The sequence below is a fragment of the Chrysemys picta genome, chromosome 18 (assembly GCF_011386835.1).
Source record: "Chrysemys picta bellii isolate R12L10 chromosome 18, ASM1138683v2, whole genome shotgun sequence".
Taxonomy (NCBI): domain Eukaryota; kingdom Metazoa; phylum Chordata; order Testudines; family Emydidae; genus Chrysemys; species Chrysemys picta.
This window is the reverse complement of record NC_088808.1, coordinates 11,669,944-11,686,944: the sequence shown is the minus strand read 5'-3', so window position 1 is coordinate 11,686,944 and position 17,001 is coordinate 11,669,944.

Below are 17,001 nucleotides of genomic sequence, written 5' to 3'. Positions count from 1 at the left end.
GTAGTTTCATTATACTGTGTCCTTCCTCCACATTGATTGATTGCTACACCTGTAGCTTATACTTATGTCTATAGACTCTTTGGAGGCAGAGACCAGCTTTTTACTGTGTGTGTACAACACCTAACATAATGGGGCCATAATCTTCAATGGGGGCATCAAGGCGCTACTTTTCATATCAATAAAGGCACCTGCAAAGCCCTTTAAACCCAACAGAGCCACAGGGTGAGGGACCCAAAGGAAGATGCACTGAGCTTTTTCAGCGCCGGGTGGCATTTTAGTTTGCAGTGCCTGAGAGTTTCCAGCCACATCATTCCTCCAGAGTTAATTCCAGCCTCAATTTCTGCACCACAAATCTGAATGTTCACCACAATTTTTTTTTCTCTGTTTAGTGTTTGTTTTTTTTCATGAGGAAAAAAAAAATCAATTGCAGAGAATCCCTTCTTGCTCCCGGCAGAGCTGCTGCGTAAGTAGAACTGTCACATATTAAACCTGCGCTCAGTCATCGGCAAAAATCTGAAAAAAACATCAACTTTTGCTGCGTTGCTCCGGGTTTGAGGAGTGTTTTCTAATAAACCTGTAGCTTTGCCAGTCAAACTGCATTGTCACTTGAACAGAAGCAAGGAGGAAAAGCAAACCAGCCTGGCACTGCATCTGTAAATATCTTGAGACAGGAAATGAGCAACACCTCCCCCCAAAAAGCTAAACATCTGATAGTGAACGGAGGGTGCCTCGTTTATCCAGACCTCACCAGCTTGGTCTATGTTTATTCTAGAGCACTGGACTCAAACAAAGCACATGGAAAGGGGCTTGGTGTCTCGGTGAATTGCTAATTGATATAGTCTCTCCCTCATCTCAGAGGCAACGTTTGAACCGGTAACTGGGTTGCAATCAACTCTGCTGTAACCAATGGAGCGCTTTGGTTGTTAGAACACAGCACTGGGAGCCAGGAGACGTGGATTCTCATCCTGACTTTGACAGTGACTCTCTGTAGGACTTGGGGCAAGTCATTTTACCTCTGTGTACTTGCCTCCCTCATCTGTATAATGGGGATAATACTCCTGTTCCACAGGGGCATTGTAAAGCTTCATCAGGGAATGTTGCTGGAGAACTTATGGACCTGTCATGCTAAAGAATATTACTAGAGCCAATGAAGAGGGCACAATTGTATTTAACATTTGAATTGTGCCTGTCCCAATTTGCTGGGGCAAATCCTCAGTTGGTGTAAATTGCCATAGCCCCAGTGACTTTGAGGTTGTTACCCCCAGCACAGTTCCAAGGTTGACTGCATCTCTGCCCCCTCCCCTCCCCATGGTCTACACAAGGGCATCCTTTTTGTTCTCAGACCTCCAGCCATCACCTCTCTATGGACACAAACAGGCAACGCTCTCCCTCCAGATCATGGATTTAGGCTTCGAGTTTTCCTTCAATTTGCTGTGCTTATCCCAGCAAGGCTGACCTTAGTCCAGCACCTGCAGTTGGCTCTCTCCCAGGGGTTAGATAAGGGTCACCAGCACCCTGCCAGCTTTCACAGAGCACAGAGAATACAATAAACAGTCTCCGTGCATGCTAAGCTTCACCTATCTTCCACCTGGAGACCCTGGCAGGTTCCAGCCCTACGTACCCTTCCAGCCCTCTTGGTTACAATCTCAAGACAGTTATTGGATCAAAATGAGGATCATTCAAGCCAGTTCAAGCTGAGACTTGATACCATGAGCTCTTTCTTTGTCTGCTGGGCCTCTTAAACAGCTCCAGAGAACTACCACTTTGGGGGGTGGAACTGCATAGACTGGTTCAGACCATGTTTATCTGTCCCACAGTCTGCGGTAATTTACACCGCCATTGATTTTAGTCCCTGGGGGAAGCTCAGTAACTTTCCCCCATGGAGCTACAAGATAATCCCTTGCTCACAAATATACATTTATTGATACATAAATTTATGACTAATCCCTAGGACGACAGCATCTGGCACATCTCAATACAATAGTCTTTTGAAGAGTTCCCCGCACTTCCAAAGTCTTCAATCTGTCACAACACCTGTTTACACGGTGAAAGATCTGGTCCTCAATATGCAGCTATTCAAACTGTTTGAGCCTAATTCTCCACCACCTTTCACTTCATATGGTTCTTTAGTCCAGGGCAAAATAACTGCAAAATGCTACAGTTCTGATCTGTTAGGCCTTTGACACCCACTTTGAGCAGACAGAAATGACCATTCATGGAGCAAGGCCGAGGAGAATCAGCTGCCAGGTCTTTAGCAGTTATACCATATAAGTTACACAGCTAGACGGCAAAAGCTTGTCCATATTCCAGCCACATTGATTCTCTGAAATTCTTTTCCAGCTCTGATTCTTATTACATGATGTCTACTTAGTATGATCTAAGTACTGACATGCCAGACCTTGTTGTGATGTCTGAGCCTTTTACAATCAATGGATTTTACGCCACAACACCCACTGTGAGTCAGGGCATATTAGTCTCATTTTGACACATGGAGATCTCAGGCCAAGTGGGGGTTAAGTGACTTGCCCAAGGACAGACAGGAAGCCTATGGCAGAACCAAGAGCTGAACCCAGGTCTCATGAAGTCCAGCACAGTGCACTGTCTACCCTTCCTCATAGAAGGTGGTCTCAGTCCACATCCTAGTGGACAAGTGTCGGTATCAGAATACAGCTTTCAGACCTGGCTGGCTCTCTCAATGAGAGTCTTATCAGAGATCCAAAGCTTGAAATGAGTTACAGAGACTCTCTTTCCTCCAGGTCAGGGATGAGGCACATTGGTGGGAGAGAGTGAAGGTCAGTTTGCCCTGCTCCCATCCATATAGTTCTTGTTCTGTGGATAAATAGAGGGTTTCAGTCTGCAAGGCTGTCAGTGCAGCCACAGAGCAAAAGTCACTGAAATAAATTCTTTTAAATGGAAAAGAGGAATTTGTAGGGAGACAGGGCTGTAAGAATGGTAACAATTTTTTGTAATAATTCAAATTCAAATGTAGATAAATAACCGACAGGTCCAGTGAGGATTACGGAACATCTGTATTTATGGAGAACCAGCATTTGATAAATATGGAAATGGGCTATTTTCTACCTGAGTACCTGATTTTCTATAATAGTAACACCTAGCTCTCCATTTATGCAGCGGCTTTCATCAAGGATCTCAAAGCACATTACTTGATTAAACCTCACAACACCCCTATGGAGGCAGGTTAAGTATCATTAGACCCATCTGACAACCCACGAAATCATAAGAAACGTTGGCACAAAGATGAAATAATTTGCCTAAGGTCACATAGTGCGCCTGTTGCAGAGATAGGGATTAAACCCAGGAGTCCTCTTGACTCACACTGCCCTTCTAGAGTTGTGAATAGAACCCAGGAGTCCTGACATCCCTGGGCCCAGGTCTAGCCACTAGACAGCATCAAAGTGATTAGTACCAGAAATATTGTATGGCTGAAATACCCTTTGTTTATTAGAAATCGGAAAACAAGAACTCGTCTCATTGTTTCAGATAAATTTGGTATGACCCTTAACAGCATGTAGGTGTATCCCCGCACCATGGTGTCTGAGCACCTGTGTCTGTTAGAAAAGATCAGACTCTAGAAAGAGATACACTTTCTTCCCAACAGGGAAGCAGGGAAATTTATCAGGCCACAGTTTCTAAATAATCCAATGTTTAAAATGGGATTCCATTCATAGATTTGAAGGCAAGCCAGGACCATTATGCCATGACTCCTGTATAACACAGGCCATAGAACATCACCCAGTAATTTCTAGAGCTGTGCAAATAGCTGATTTTTCACTTTGGTGGCCAAACCAAAACCACTGGGAAAAAGACCCACACAACTCAGTTTGCTTCCGAATAGTGAGTAGGTGGGTGGGAGTGATGCCCGTCAGTGTAATGGTGTATCTGTTTCTTGCTTGATTTTTGCAGGCAGCTTGCCACAGTCATTAGTTGCTAAAATCCTCTTGAAAAAATTCCCTTTGGTAGCCTAAATCTAATGGACTCTGTGTAGAGATTACCGTGGGAGTTGAACAGTCGGGGCTTCTCATCTTGTGTCTGGGGACCCCTGCTTGCTTGCTACACAGCTTCCCATCGCTGGCCCTGGACCGAAGACGCTGGCAGCATCAGAGTGGTAGGTTCATAATCCAATCGATTAATGACTGATTGACTGGGTGTCGTTTGATGTGCTGTAGGTAGGTTCGCTCTATGACGCCTCTCGCTTGATCTCTCCCTAACAGTTACACTGATGGCCTCACACTCTTTCCTTAGCAGCATCAGACACACGCAGATGTGGTGCTACACAGCAGGGGATGTTTCTGGCAAGGGATCTGGATTCTCTCTGCCTTCTGTGAAACAGCCCTTTCCCTTTTCTTAGGTATTTAGGGTGACCAGATGTCCTGCTTTTATAGGGACAGTCCCGATTTTGGGGTTTTTTTCTTATATAGGCTCCTATTATCCCCCACCCCCTGTCCCGATTTTTCACATTTGCTGTCTGGTCACTCTATAGGTATTGCTCCTAACCCTTAAAACCCACCTCTGCCTGCAACTGTTACCTTGCTCCTCCTTGGGACTGAGGTTACGTTTACACTGTGTTGGGAGTGCGATTCCAAGCTGGAGTAGACTCACTTGCGCTAGCTGTGTAGTTGCAGTAGCGGCAAGCAGTGGCATGGCCTAGCTGTCCCGAGCATGTATCTATGGGATCTGGGGGCGGGGGGCGTGTTTCTACTTGGGGTGTCTAGCCCGTGCTGCCACTCGCTGTTACTATGGCTACACTACCGTTTTTAGGGTGCTAGCTTGAGGAGAATTAGTGTGAATATGTCTACTCAAACTGGGAACCGCACCCCTAGCGGCTAGTGTAGATGTAGCTTAAGGGACGGGCTCAAATGAAAGACCCAGATCCCCAACCCTCTGAACTTTGGGGTTGTCAAAACCTCGGCCCCTGCTCTGGATCTATCACCTCGGCTCTGAAGAATCCCAAAATCTGGAATGCTGGAAATCTCAATCCATACATGAATTCTGAAACTAAAACCCATCGCTGCAATGATATCTGGGGCCTGGGAGGGGGTTAGAGCAATAGAAAAGAGAGAGAGAGAGAGAAGAACTTGGCTTCATTCTGACCTAGAAGCTGAAGATCCAGATGGTGTACGGAGGAGGCTCTAACAGAGCTCGAGTCCCCAGCTCCCATAACGAGACAGACTCCAAGTGATTTCGCCCAACACCACTTCATTCTTTGCTATCATTTTAAATGTAACATACAGCTCCCTCATCAGCCCTCAACTCACTTACCAGCATCTCCCAGGAGAACGCCAGAGTTTCTTGCAGGCTATTCAGGGACCTGGAGTTCCAGGCCTTCAGTAGCCAGGAAGATGCCAGTGGACAGACTGACAGCAATAGCAATCAAAAGGAGCTCTATGGTCCAAACAAAGTTGGTCGAAAAAAATGACATGAAATATTTACAAACAAACAAGTGATTTTTTTTTTGTATCAAAATTTCAAATTGTTGGGGAACAATTTCCTCCATCATTTGAATTTTGGCATTTTTCAGCCAGCTCTAATTTCAATTTACAGCAATTCTCTCCTAATTGTTATGGTGTGAATGAAGAAAGGGCCCACAGGAAGGTGAGGTTAACAGATCTCCACATTTCTTTCATTCTACCTGTGGTTTCAGAGATTGAGATTTCACTTTTCAGGAGTAAAAGTATCATTATTCCACTCAGGGCCTGTGGGAAGTGGTTCTGCACTCTGAATTCAGGTGTAGGGGGTGTGTGTGTGTGTTCCTATCTCCACTCATTTCTCTTCCCCTTTCTCTATTCCTCTCCATCTGCAGATCTGCATGCATGTCTCTCTGTATTGGTTATTCCCTTTTCTCACTCTTTTCGCAGAAGGTCAGGGTCTATGGACAAATTCAGCTCAGGTATAAGCAACTGCAGCACAAGCGATTTCATTGGGAGCTAGACTAACTTCTTTCAGCGCTGAATCTGGCCCTTCCGTTTTGTTTCCTATTGGCCTTCTCCAGAGCAGTGCTGTAAACAGGTGTCAGAGAAGTCCCTTGTGTTGGCTGCTGGTCTCAAATGAAAACATGACATGTCCATAAAATGTGATCTATGTGTAATCATCACACACACGCCTTCAGAGAGGGGAGAGAAGTGACTTTGCTAATTAAGTTTTACAATCCAGTGGTTGTGAGAAAGATAAAAACATGCCCCTGGTCAATCCATTACAGAAAGAACAGAACAGCTGACCTTTTCAGCCTGCCTTCCGTTTGCACTCGCTAGATCCATAACCTTTTCCAGCTGGAACGGAAAGTTCAATTAAGTTTTGTTGGCTCAGAAATCTGCCCGTGTCCTGGAGAGCAGATTAGGCACTCAGGGGCTGCAATTATCCATCTGGTGCCTCTTCAAAAATAATATTTTATATTATTATATAAATTAATATATATCTTACTGCTGCAATGCACATGGCTAGACATTGCAATGGATCATCTCAAAAGAGACACACAAGGGCTATGTTTGTAGTTCCTCTGCCTCCCAGAACCAAGATCTACCATGTTGGAGGCTGACCGATTCATCACCACCATAGCTTCTGCCAGTCCCAACATCAGGAGAGACTTGTCAAGGGAAACAAGATTCATGGCTTGCCATTCCACCATTCAGGTTTTCATCTGCGTCAATTCATTGATTTATGGACTCACATTTCCCTGCGTTTTGAGTGAGACGTATAGAACCTTTAGAAATGAGTCACTCTCTGTCAAGCCGGCATACTTTTTTAAAAAAATATATTGTTAATGCATTTGAGAATGTAGTGCACGTCCCCGGCAAATAAGTCATGCAATTACAGCAAAGATGAGGCACTGACAGCGACCGGCGCATCAATCATCCAGCAGATCAATAATACCCATGCAACATGCAATCAAACCTAATCAGCTTCATGCAGCCCCAGGATTAGAGAACAGCTCTGATCCTTACCACCTACAGATGCGCCAGAGGTCCTAGGGTTAGGCTGGAAGCCTGCAGTCCAGTCTTTCCACTGGATGTGTTCCTGCTGTTGCTGCTAACCTCTCTCTCTGTCCAAGGCTTCAAACCGGTGCTGAGCACGAAGCCTGAACTGCAGTAGACTCCCTAAGGAAGTGTGTGTAGCATCCATGACCCTGTGGTCCTACAGGCCAACTATCTACTTCACAAAGCTACCCACACAACAGGCAAGAACTGGCTCCCTTTGCTGGCCATCTAAGGAGAGAGGCCCAGGACTGATTATCCACTAACAGAATGAAGTCCCTTCTCACCCACAGATTCAGCTACTATAGAAAAATTAGTACCTGTATTTCAGCAGCAAGCCTGCAATCGTGCAGCTGCACCAGGGCTAAGCAATTAGCATAAATGGCTCTTGTTTTTTTCAATCAACATCTCATGGAAATCTGCTTGGTGCTGCTCAGTTTAGAGGGGGGAAGGTCCCCCTCCTGCACTGTGCTGACCCTAGGGAGAAGAGAATGAGCTGTAGTTCCTGAATCTGGGAGCTTTGAATCCCTGCGACAGGAAGCAGTTTGCGAGTAGATCCCAGCAGAGGGGTCAGGAGTCCCACTGAGTCATGCTGTGGGGTGTTGGGGTGCAGTTTTCTATCTGTTGGGTGCCCATTGGTGGAGGGAGGTTACATGCTTTTCTAAAAGTTATCTATCTCATAGAACTGGAAGGGACCCTGAAAGGTCATTGAATCCAACCCCCTGCCTTCACTAGCAGGACCAAGTACTGATTTTGCCCCAGATCCCTAAGTGGCCCCCTCAAGGATTGAACTCACTACCCTGGGCTTAGCAGGCCAATGGCTCAAACCACTGAGCTATCCCTCCCCCCCACAGAGGAGCAGCTGTGATGTCACTTGGGTCCGATAGCTGCATCCTTGTCTGTGCTATTGCTTCTAAGAGGAAGAAAGGGGGAAACACTCGAGGCGGCTCTGCAGCACTTTCCTTCCTTCCTTCCTTCTCCCTAGAGCGAGTGGAGTTTGCAAGTCTTCCCAAATGTACCACACTTTCTGCACCAGGCCTCATTTGCCACTTTATTCTCTTCAGCTGTGAGGAAGGCATCTGGCAGGAAGGTGTAAACAGTGGGTCTCATTGCGTGTTTCGAACAAAAGAAGCGACGGCAGCACTGTCATTTTAAAGCTAACTTACAAACAAGAAGTTTGAACATCCTTTCCCCTGTCTGCACAGAGTTCAGGCTCCCAAGACATCTGAGTGAGTGTCTGTGGGAACATGAGGGAGACTAACACGCAAAGAGGTGGTGCAGCCGCGTAAGGCCGTGTTTATACCCTGAATAAGTGTAAGCTGACATCTTTGATCCTCTGCCTTGAGTCTCATCTGTTTCTATGCTATATTGGAATGACATCTCCCACCTCCTCTTTTCACCAGTTGTCCTCTGCACAAGTGTCCTTTATACATCTGGGTCTCTCTCCTCCTTCCTGATCCTCATGGTCATGCTTGCTTAGGCTCACGTAGGTTGCCACGGGCCTGTTTTAGGCCCATCTCTTTCCACTGCAGCACTGTTGCAGCTCCGTCTTTTCCATGTTTAGCCACGACTCTCTGCCCGTGGAAGCAATGGTGGGTGAACACATGCGCAGAGACAAGAGTGCGTAAGTGAGATGTGCAATTAAATCAGGTCATCGCCACAGCTGGGAACGGACGTGTAACAAGAAGGAAGGATATGCTGTGATAGGATGGAGCCCCTTCCTCACCACCCCTCCCATGCCTGGCAGCACCAGACGGCTGTGTTGACGGCTGACATGCACCATCTCCTGCAATATTCATTTCTCAACATGGGAAAATTTTTAAATATTTCTGGTGGCACATGTTTAAAAATACATCCCCGGCAGCAAAGCACTAAGCATTCAGACTTCTGCCCGCACCTACTACTGCAGACATGAATTTATTTGTGTTGCTGGGAAACCTGCATCTGTGGACTGTCTGGTCCCTTCATGTTTATTTAAAATTACAACTAATGGAAAAAGACACATCCATAAGGCCTGCACGTGAAAATTCGCAGGGGGTCACTGGTTTTACCACCTGCACCTTCTGTCTTTGGTCTCAGATGTGCCTCAGTTTCCCTCAGCTGAGCAAAACATCTTCATACAAATGTCCACATAAGTTTTGCTGATGATATAATAAGTCCCATCAGAGGCTGATATTCTGCCTCCAGAACTGGCTATATGGTGTATTTAGCTGTGTAACAGTTATGCCTTTGTGTTCTGTGTATCACATTGTGACAGCCCTACATCCACTCAGCGCTAGGGAACCTTCTCCTGGCTGCTCTAGTGACTAACTCCTTCCAGGTCCAATGCTCCCTTTATGCTGCTCGCTGCAGGCCCTGCCATAGCTCTCTGGCTCTCTGTGTACGGGGAGATTTTGGCAAACCAGTAAAGTGCCTGAAACCACTATTGCCTATTGCTAAAACCAGCCAAGTCAGCAGGCCATAAGGTGGCCATGCAGCAGGCTTAGCTTAACCAAGGAAGGAGGGGTGGGGGTTTTGGTGCCACAGAAAGGGCAGCTTGACCCCACATCCTTCCTGATAAGAATTGTGTTGAAGTTGCTGATACATGCATTTTAGAAGAGCAGGATGTGCCCTAGGAATGTGTCTAACAGGGTCTCAAGGCGGCAAACTATGGGGAAAAACCACACCTGGTTAACCAATAATCAGAAGAAAACCATTGCTTAACCATTGAAACTGCTTGCTTAACACATTTTCTTTAAGGGACATGTCATTGTGTTACTAATGTATAAAATAAGGGGGAAAAGTTTGAGGTAGTGGGACTCTTCCGGCTGGACTCTCCCTTTGGATGTATCTTGTGTTCCCCAGCGGCAGATGGGCTGCTGCTGTGCCACTCGAGATTCACACTCAGCTTCGGTAATTATAAAAGGTTGGGGGTGTTTTACTAATCTGTTGCGGACACGTGTAAGTGCTTGAGACTAAGTAAGGTGAAACAGGGCCGCCCGGGGTGGGGGTGGGCAAGTGGGGCAATTTGCCCCAGGCCCCATAGGGGCCCCCACGAGAATATAATATTCTATAGTATTGCAACTTTTTTTTCATGGAAGGGACCCCCGAAATTGCTTTGCCCCAGGCCCCCTGAATCCTCTGGGCAGCCCTGAAGTGAAAACACTCTTGTCTTGTCCCGTTTGTGCCAGCCATCTATCGGTCGGACGGCCGTGTCTCCACTGATTTATTTCCTGACACCACCCCGCACAGAGTAAAAGTTACCAAAAGCGTTGGGTTGAAAGAACCCTGGGTAACATCTCTTTCTCTTTGCAACTCAGGGTGCTCTGTCTTCATGGCTTGGCTTTCCAGTCACTGTGTAGCTTTTCCCGCTTCCGGGGTGCATCAAAGTCCCACTGGATCAGTGGCCCACTTGCCGTTCTTGTCAGCCTTCTAGTCCAAGGCCAGGTTCAGTGCCACTTTCCCAGGGGCTGATAGAGGATCCTGAGCCCAGCCTCTACTCCAAATTCCAGTCCAAGGACCCTATCTCTGGAAACTGTGGTCTGCTTCTCCTTGGACCCCGTTGCTCTCTCTCTGGACTCCTTTCCTACCGTTTCCAGCTCTTCCCCTCTGGGTGCACCAGCTTAATCTCCCTCCTCTCGGGGAGTAACTGCAGACTACCGAACTCGGTAGCTTCAAACAGACCTTCCTACTCCTAGGGAGCAACAGCAGCCTACTTCCCTTGAAGCCTCTTTCTGCTACCAACTTCCTGGCTTTATACGCGTTCCTCCCCAGCTGGCTCTTCCCTGACTCTTCCCCGGGTGCAGCCTATCAGGTTAATTATCCTAATTTGCCAGCTCTGCCTTATGTGGGGTGGATACCCCACCCCACACATCTTAAAGCAGCTATGATGTCAAGTGGCGGAGACAGGCAGCCATTTTGTGGTCAGTTCAGTGCAGACTTATAGAAGCCTAAGACTTGGAAGACTTGGTTCAAGTCCCTGCTCTGCCACAAACTTCCAGTGGGACGTTGGGTAAGCCACTTCGTCTCTCTGGGCCTCAGTTCCCTCTCTGTACAATGGGGATAACAGCATTGCCCTTCCTCCCAGGTGTTGAGAGAACAAATACATTAAAGATTGTGAAGCGCTTTGACAGACCTGCTGATGACAATGTGCTATATAACATACAGGAATTGTTATTAATACGGGATAGATGCGCTGTTCTCTAATGGAGACATTGTTTTTATGGTTTCTATGGTTCAGATTGGAAAAAAGCCAGAGACAAAAGTCCAGCTCTAAATCCAGATTAGAATTTTTCCCAAAATTTGGGGGATGGTTCATAGCTGGGACTTCATAGCTAGGAGCAAGACATGGAATTCAGATTCCTATGCGAATATCTCCTAAATTCTTGTGCGTGTGAATCCAGGCTTTATGTTCAGGTTTGTTATTGAAATGGGGCCATCCAGGAAGTTCAGGTCCAGATCGGAACTCCACCACAGTTGGGGAATGTGTTTAGAAGCTGGGGATTTTTTTGGGCGCTGGCTCATTTTTACTTGATAGAAAATAAGAAATGAGCAGACTCTTAGTTCAAAACTCAAATGCAATCTGTTAATAATGTCATGAATTTCAAGGGCAGAAGAACAACGAGGGGTCAGGTGGCACATTAAAAAGACGAACACATTTATTTGGGCATAAGCTTTTGTGGGTAAAAACCCCACTTCTTCCATGCGTCTAAAGAAGCGGGTTTTTTACCAACGAAAGCTTATGCCCCAATAAATCTGTTAGTCTTTAAGGTGCCACCGGACCCCTCATTGGTTTTGTGGATACAGACTAACACATGGCTACCCCTCTGATACTTGGTACCATGGGCAGAAGTGACAATTTGGATCCTGTAGTCTGACCTCCTGCAAAATACAGGACAGAGAATTTCACCTGGAGAATCCTCCATTCTGCCTAACAGCTTATATTTGAACAAAAGCATTTCTCTTTCAGAAAGACATCAAGTCTTACTTTAAACAATTCAGATGATGGAGAATACAATCATACTCCGTAGGAAGCTGTTCCAATGGTTAATTGCCTTCATTGTTAAAAAACGTGGGCCTGATTTCCAGTCTGATTTTTTTCAAGCTCCAGTTTCCAACTGAGACTTGAAAAACAGTTTGGATATAACTGTATAATGGTTTCTCATTTCGGTATGTCTCTGCGCGTCCTGGGCAGCACAACGGCTGAAACACCACACAAATGGCTGTTCTTGGGGTCTGTTTGGCAGAGTCGTAAGCAAAATGTACTGGAAATTTCATAGGACAGGCCCATTCTCTTGCTATTCCCTATTGGGCTTTGCAGGTTAAAGAGGCCCATAGTGTCTGAATTAAGGAGAAGCAAACTTTTCAGTGCTTCTTTGAACTGCACCTCTCAACCTTTTGAGGTCCGCTTCCCATAATTTAAGCTTTTTGTAACTGAAAGTCTCTGCATGAAGCACAGCCACCAGGGCACAAAGCAGTGTCTAATTTTTCAGCTTCCTGCACTGGGATTCAATTGTTTTCCGTGGCCTTTTGTGCTCTTAGTTTATGAAAAATCAATAGTTTAATATAGAAAAAGAATCCCCTGGCTATCTATTTAGAGCTGTATTACCTCCAGCATTGTCGCTCTCGCTGTTCCAGTGGATGCACTCAGAGATACTGACACACACATGCCAGCCAGCGCACCCAGAGCCTCTCATTCAACCATTATGGGACCCACTTACCAGATGTCACACTACGAGGCTATCACATCGGTGGCAACGTGCAGCTCCATCCCTCTTGGAGACCGATGAGAAATGGGATTCTGATGAAACACCAACAGAGAAAACAGTGCACTACCTCCATACGAGAGCTGGTTGGGAATTTTTCCAAGACCATTTTTATTTTTTAGTTGGAAAATGCCAGTTTGTCAAAACTGAAACTGGTTCTGAGAAAGGGTCAGTTTAGATGAGTCTCCTGATATGAAAAGAAAAAATTGAAAAAAGTTTTGAAATTATCAAAACATCTCAGTGATGGGGTGTACCAGGCCTTGCAGCCCTCTGCTGGAGGTCCCACTGCTCTGCTGCACCCTGTCCCAGGAAACCGCTTTCTGAGAGGAAAAAATAAGAGTATTAGACCTCTGGTCTTGCCTAGAGAAGCATCCCAGGAGCAGCCATTTTGGGAACCATTGAGATCTGGTCCTCCAGCAACTAGAAGGGCTGGGGATCAGCAACAACCAATCCAGGCCCAGCAGGCTGAAATAAAAGGAGGTACCTGCTGCTAGCAAGGCAGTCCCTGCCAGGACCCTGTGGAGTGAGGACACAGCCAAAGGAACAAGGCCGGGCCAGGGCCTATTGCTGGCCACAAGAATCAAGCCCCAGAAGGGTAAGGAACCATTGAATTTATAACTGGCCCTGAAGGTCAGGGAACTTCTATTTGAGTTTGTTGTACCCAGGATGGGGTTTGAACTGTGAGACCCAGCCAAAGGGTTGAGCCACAGAAGACCCGTAGAGCACTGCATGGATACAAAATGTATATCCGTGGATGTGGATATTCATGGATATAAAGCAGATATCCGCGGAGCGACACGACTCTACCAGGAACCACAGTGGTGAAAGCAGCAGCATGTCAGGCTGCCGCTCGCAGGAGCCAGCACCCAACCTGGGCAGCTCTTTCGGCGTAGCTGTACCACCCACAGCCCTGCCCTCTGGGGCAGGCACCAGGCTCTCTGGCACCTGTCCCAGGTCACGCTATTGCGTGCAAGTGGGTCACATGCTCCTGGACACTAGCATAATCAGGGACTTGCCCACACGAGTGCGACTGGGGGTGGAACAACCATGCCAGAGGAACTGCCCGAGTTAGGCACTGGTTCCTGTGAGCGGTGGCCTGACACGCTGCTTTCACCACTGCAGTTCCTGGTAGAGCCCTGCAGCTCCATGGATATCCGTGTTATATCTGTGGATATAAATTTTATATCCACGTAGGGCTCTAAAGACCTGCAGAGGTAGGTTGGCTGCCTGCTGGGAGCTAACGAGAGTGGCAGCACCATGCCTGGACATCAGAGAGAGGGGGAGTTGTTGGGGGTGCTCAAAGAACCCACCACAGTCCTGGTTTTGACATTTTTCAAATAAAGAGTTTTGTGGTTTGGTTTTAGATGGCTTATTTTGGAAATGTTTAGTAATTTATACTTAAAGGCTTAAAAAATTAAAACATCAAAACTGAAACAAAATGTTTCAAAATGAACATAACAAAACACTTTGACTGACCCAACCCCAACATTTTTTGGGAGGGTCACAAAACTCTGAGATTTTTGACCTTCTGTCCTTCTTTGGGGTGGGAAAAAGCTTCAAAACCTGGAAAATTCTCTTGGGACAGGAAAACCATTTCCTGCCTAGCTCTACTTAATATATCTCATATGCAACTCATGCCCATTCTAGAGGAGGCACTCTCTCTTGGGGTAAAGAAGGGGATTTATCATCCCTATTCATCCCATTCTGGGGTCCCATGACCTGAAGGTCTGACTCTTACCTGGAGTAACAGAACTTATTTTCCACCTTTTTAATTCTGGGTTTCCAATAAACCAATCAACCAAAATATTCTTTGTGCTGCTGAGATCTGACCTCTGCTGGGCTTGCAGGAGAAGTTACTCTCCATGCTCTTTCATCTTCAGGCTTCCTTCCCTAACCATCCCCAGTGCTCCATCAACAGAGTTTGCTCTAGAAGGACCAATTATTCCTGTCTGAGTGCAGTCACTACACTCCAGCGATCCTGGGCGCTCCTCACCTTATGTATGAAAATGTGCTATGGTGCGGACACCCACAAGTCTCTCCATTAAGAGTCAGCCAGACCTATGGTGAGGTTTGGAAACAAGCCCTAAAGGAGAAGGAAGAGATTGGAGCAACATTTGCCTGTTCCTTGAAAGGCCTAGACGGGTGCCAATAAGCCATGGTAAAAAGGTACTGGATTGCTTGCTGTATTTCAGTTCTTGCTAAAGACAATGTGCGGAGTTCGGTGACCCTGGGCTGCTGAGTCTATAGTTTCTTCTTGGAATCCCTCCCTGAATGGCTTTTGGTTGATAAGCCACAACACGTGGCCAACAAGCACAATGCAACATGGCTGAGCACATCAGAGCAGGGTGTGATGATGATGATGATGCAGTAGGATTTACGTTAAAACAATACAGAATAAAACACAAGGAAATGTCTTTCACCTTTAGATCACTGGCTCCAACCGAGAGCAGGACAATGGCTGCTCAGAGTCGTTATCTCCTCACAGAGGTTTGTTGGCCTGATCATTACCAGTCTGCTTCCAAGTGCCCACATTGCTGACCCCAACATCACAATCAGCTCTAGTTAGAAATGTTGTTGTCGGTCAGAGCAGGAAGGCCAAGGTCTGACATCCTTTGCCAGGATGACGAACTCTAGGTAGGGTGGAAGCAAATGGGAAGGGCAGCATTGGGGTTACTGCTGCCTGTATTGTCCCTTTTCTGAAGAGAAAGAGGGGTTGCAGGCTCTGGGGCTGTCAGTCCCCCGTCTATAACCGCACAGGCAGCAGACAACATGACACCTGTATTTCCTCCTCCTTGCTTATTCTTGCACCATTCCCAAATGGAAGAAAGGCAGCATCCAGGCCACTGCTGGGAGCCGTCAGTCCCATCCTTCCTTCCGGCAGATGACGTGGTGGCTATCAAGGGGCTTCCTGGACCAGCGAAGAGAAAGCAGAGGAAATCCGTTTGCTTTTCAGTGGGACGCTCCCGACACCCTACGGTGACGGCTGATCACTGAGTGAGGCACTTTTTTTAACAAGCTGCAGTCAGCAGCCAATGGGAGGCCATCTGGTGCTGACGTTTTCACCCTTTCCCTGCTATTTCTGTCCCCACTGGGAAGGGGATGGAAAATACCAGCTTCTTCTGACCAAACTAGCACAAGGCTGTCAAACAGGTTTCCCCTTTCATCAGACGCCAAGCCCACGAAAAAACAGTCTGGGAGTAAATGGCCACTGCAGGGAGGTAAACAGTCCCAGCATTCAGAGGTTATTTTTGGCTGGGTATGAAATACCATGTGACCCAGTCTTCAGAAAATGCCAAGCAGTCAAGGCAAGAGCAACGTGCGGCTAACCTCTTGCACGGAGGTAAAAATAAACTTTAATAAAAGGCTGTGGAGGTTTAATGGGAAGTGAAAATGCAAAAGTAGGATGACTCGCTCCACAGAAAGGCAAGGGGACTTCAGAGATGTTCCTCGTTTTGTCTCTCTCTCTTTAGCTCGGTCTCTGTCTTGCTCACTCAGTGGACTTCTGGTGGAGTTAGCAGGCATAGAATGTGTGGCATACTCCAGACGAGCCTCTGTATGATGACACTAGACACTTTGCGTTGTTAGAACAAGGGAGAATCCTGTAGCATGAGATTTTAGACCCTGGGCAGCTAGACAAAATGGTCTTCACTAGGCAGTGTGGCTTACTGGCCAGAGTACTGGACTGGGTTTCAGGAAATCTGAGTTCTAGTCCTGGCTTGCCTGCTGGACCGCCTTAAGAAAGTTTCTTCACTGTTCTATGCCTCAGTTTCCCCTTCTGTAAAACAGGGATAATATTGACCTCATTTGTCTCTTCTTCCCACTTCAACAGTGATGCCCTCCACAGTTCTTGCCATAAAATGTGGTTCAAGATTGATGGATGGAAAGTGCTATACAAAAGCTAGATATTATTATCTGCTGCAGTGAAGTCCTGCATCTTTTATATATTAAACCCATCTAGAAACAAGAAGCACCTTTAATGCAAAAGATGGGTACTTACTAATTGCACCAGAGCTAGAAATAATAATGATACAAAGCCATTCCAAATTCCCAAAACTGTGGTGAGGTGTCTCCCTTTATAGTTATTTTATTCCAGCAACTCTGGCTCTATTACAAATAATTTCAGGGGTCATCAAAATAATTTCATTTCCCCATGACCTTCCTGTAAGAAGATCTATATCATAACCCAGAGGCAGTCTGGTTGCTTCTTGTGCTCTGTTTTGTCTCATTCCCCAGTTTCTTATTCTTGGCAGAATTTATTCACCTGTTTT